Consider the following 4,100-nt stretch of genomic DNA (forward strand, 5'->3'; position numbering starts at 1 on the left):
CCTCTCTCTCATCAAAAATATATTTAAAAAAATAAAAATTAAGCACTTATTCATTAAATAATTTCTGATGCTTGTGGAATTTAAAAAAATTGTTGCTGTTGAGGTCTTTGCAAGATACCAATCAAGATTCCAGATGAGGGTCCCTGTGATGGAAACCTATATGGTTTTATTAATCCCTTGATGCTGCAGGCAATTTAAAAACAGGGATTACAGTAATGGATCATTCATTGAAAAGTTTTGGAGTGTTGTGTGGAGTTACATTTTTCTATTTTGTGAGCTTACTGGAAAATCAGTATTTAAGTCTGGTGATCAACTCAAGGCCATATCCATTAAGTGTCTTGTCAGTGCTAATTCCAGGTTGTCCGGTGGAGGCTTTCTTGACAGAAATAAGTGTAATTCTCCATTGCATCTCATCAAGTGCATGTTAAGCATGAGGGGGAAGGAGGAGGAGGGGGGGAGTTCAATTTCATTTGTTTGTTTATTCATTTTTACATAACAATTACCCACTCACTTTCAGATTACAGTCACTCCATTATATTCAGGCCAGAGCCAATATAAAGCAATGCCAAGTTTAACAGATGCAGGATTTTTCAGAAATTACAAAGGCTTGTATTGTACTTTTCTCTAACAAACAAGAAAATGAGATTATTTCCATGAAAAGCTGAAAAGTACCTAAGAATTCCTATTGAACCCCACTCAGCTATCATAAAGCATTACCTGGCTCACCAATTAAAAAAAAAAAAAAGTCTTGTCAGGCCGCTATTATTCAGACTGAAGCATTCCTCCTGCCTTCTATATTAATCTGCACAGCTCATTCAAATAACATAAGAAAGTGCAATAAATTATTAAAAACTGACAATAAAATTATCAAAATGTCACTGACAATTGTATGGCTAAATGTCACCTAGGTGAATCATACATAGACACTAATAACCAATGACACGTGAAGGCAGCCCCTCTATGACACCCCATTACCAACCCTCTTAAAATAAGGTAATAAAAAAAAACAATACAGATATTCTCCTAAAGAGATGAGTTGTCTTTAAAAAATTCATTATTCAGACTCAGGAGTTTAAAGAGTTGTCTAAAAACCCTCCAGTCACAAGCTTTGTGCATCATTCAATATGTAACACTCCAGCTGAGGGAAAAGGCGGGCGTGGAAGAGAGAACTTTCTGTTGTCATGCTGAACAGTGCTTTAGAGAAGACTGTCACTTGAGACTGTTGTCAGCAATGAAGGATTCCCAATGCGGCTGAACCCAGAATTCTGACTCTGGTATGTTTCAAGTACATCAATCTGGGAATTTTACATTACTTTTCTGTTTTCTTAAAAGTACGTAGAGAAGCCATTTAAGAATAATTGATATTGATTTCAGAATTGGTGATGAGTGTATGTTATTTCAAATATTAGAAATTTGTCTTTAAAAATAAGAAATATATGATCTGTATTTTAAGCATCAGTTTGTCTTGCATGTAAAACAAATGCTGCCTCTCCAGTTTTGACTGTTTTTAAATTCCTTTGAATATTAGTTTCATTGAAATAGTTATTCACAAATTCTACTCTAAAATTAGTTCTTGATTCAAATATATATGTAATGGAATTGCTTGTGAAAGTGCTTATTTTTGAAATGTTCTTAAGAAATTATTTTATGCAAGATATTTTAGTAAAAAATTTCAGTCAAAGTATAAAACCTGAGAAAAAATCTGAACTTAAAATATATCTCATATCATTAAATGTTAAAATAAACAAGTAATACAACTATGAAATTAACTGACTTAAGCCAGAGACAAAAGGTTTTCAACATGCCATCTTTATTTTCTCATGGTTTTAAAGGTGATAAGAAAATTAACTTTGTCCTATTCTGAAAACTTTATTTTTATTTCTTTGTTTAAAAATGTCAACTGCTTCCCTTTGGGAATGAGAGGTTTAATTTCGAATCATGTATTCAAAGTTAGATATGGATAATCACTGGTATGGAAATGTGTCCTTTTCTTTTAAAAATAAGTATTTAAAATATTTCTTATATATTACTTAAAACAGAAAAATCAGTGAGCAGGAAGATATACGCATATTTATTCTCTATAAGTTACTTCCACTAAGAGGATTTCTAAAGCTCATATATTTTTTAAAAATGTTTATTTCAGTGAGAACCCAATAGGAAACCAGTGTATGCCCCACCATAGATGGTTCTATTTATAAAGGCTTGGCTTTAGTTTTCATTAGGCAAACCAGAAAACCTTTGCATTGGAATAGATAAAAATGATAGTAGAGAGAACAATATAAGTTTAAAATACAGTACTTAGTACAATGCTTATTACATTACAGAAATTCAATCAATATATTTTCTCTCTTTTTAGTTCCCATTTAATGTTTTAAGAGAATTTTTATTCTTTCTACGCATATATGTTTTATTAGATGGTATCCATAGTCACACTTGATCCAGTTATGTAGGTCAGGTAATTCGGGTGTTTTGGATCCAGTCTGAAGTCGTCAATGAATTTTCTATCTTCTTTGCAATCCCATTGATAGTTTTGCCCAGTGAACTATCTCTTTTCATGTGATATTCCAAATGTGCAAAATGAATGATTTCCCTTAAATAAAACAACTAAAATCAGTTTGAGAAAAATTCACATCACAGGCAAAGTGTCTGATAAGTCATCCAGATCCATTCAGTGTTTGAACCTTCTTGAGAGAAAAATACCATTTTTCGTAGTTCTACCTGATTTTAGCTGAATTAATACCCAGCCATCAGTATGAAAGTAACTTTACATTTGAGGACTCTCTTCAGAGAAAATATGTGCTATAAAATTATACTGAATGTTTATAAGAAAAATGTATGTTTTAGAATGTTAAAAGCAAACTTAAAACCAGAACTATCACAAATTATGAGATTAAAATATTTTAAAACTTATTTTTGAACCAATTTTCGTCATGGTAGATTAATTTCAGTGATATTTAAGTTTCAAATCTCACATTCTAAGAAATTTATGCTATGGCAACTTTTAAAGTATGTATGGTTTGGTTTCAAACAGATACTTTACAACAGTGGTTGTCAACTGTGAATGTCAGAATCATCGGTAGGGCTTATTTCACTTAGCAAAATACTCTCCAGGTCCATCTCTAACAAATTCTCAGATGATGTTGATGCTTCATGCTGCTGGTGCTGGTGCCACATTTGAGAATCACTGCCTTAAAATCCCCCTGAATGTCTCCATTGTACTCTGCATTTTGAGAGACTCCCATGTGACAAAATCTATACTCGGTCTCGATATGTATTGATGAATGAAACAGGCCAAGTCCCTACTCTTGCACTGCTCATAGTCCAGTGGAGGAGGCATAAAATAAATAAGTAAACCAACACATAAATCTTTTATTTGCCAGTTGTCAATAAATTTGTCATGAAGTAGTGGAAGAGGAGGCTAGTCAGGGTGATCAAGGAAGCGGCCTCTGAAAAATGAGAAGTCAGCCGAGGGAAGAGTGGGAGAAAGAGGCATTCCAGGCGTGGCGTGTGTCCTGTGAGAGCCCAGGGGTGGAAAGAGCTTGGTGTATTTGAGAAACTGATGTGTGGCCTGTGTGGCAGGAACACAGAGACCCACCACCAGGATGGCTGAAATGAGAGGAGAGAGAGAGGTAAGCAAGCACAATGTTGCAGGGGGACTATGATGGGGAGTTTGCATTTCATTCTAAGTTTAAAGGATTTTGAATAGGTTTTTGTTTTTATAAGATCACTCTGTACATGAGAGTGCAGGACCAGTGGTAGAAGATGGATGGCTTTACAGCAGTTCAGCTGAAAAAAATGATGGTGGTTTAGCCAGGAATAGTGCAGTTGAGTTGGATATATCAGTTTCCAACATCAAAATGTGGGAAATCACTTGGCTATCTAACCACAGAGGTAGCAGTTATTTAAAAGTAACAGTGGGGTTGATTAAAATGATATGGGGAACATGGCATGTCAAGGAAGTGGGAAAAATAAAGAAAATAGCAAAGTTATAATTGTGTGTGTGTGTGCGTGAGTGACAGAGAGAAGGAAGAGAGCAATTATAGTGGTAGTTTTATAGGTGGATTTTTATTTCCCTTTTTATATTGCAACTAGAGGCCCAG

The 4,100-nt window shown here is 34.3% G+C and overlaps 1 protein-coding gene across 1 annotated transcript in view; it reads left to right on the plus strand.

The window, feature by feature from the left end:
* Nucleotides 1-1,136: 1,136 nt before the first annotated feature.
* The window catches only part of ANO3 (anoctamin 3), a 129,697-nt gene continuing 126,733 nt past the window's right edge, over nt 1,137-4,100 (plus strand). Inside the window, exon 1 of the mRNA XM_006091589.3 lies at nt 1,137-1,274. The gene's annotated coding sequence lies outside the window, so the exon portion shown is untranslated. The remainder of the gene's footprint in view (nt 1,275-4,100) is intronic.

This window comes from Myotis lucifugus, unplaced genomic scaffold, assembly GCF_000147115.1.
Source record: "Myotis lucifugus unplaced genomic scaffold, Myoluc2.0 scaffold_92, whole genome shotgun sequence".
Lineage (NCBI taxonomy): Eukaryota > Metazoa > Chordata > Mammalia > Chiroptera > Vespertilionidae > Myotis > Myotis lucifugus.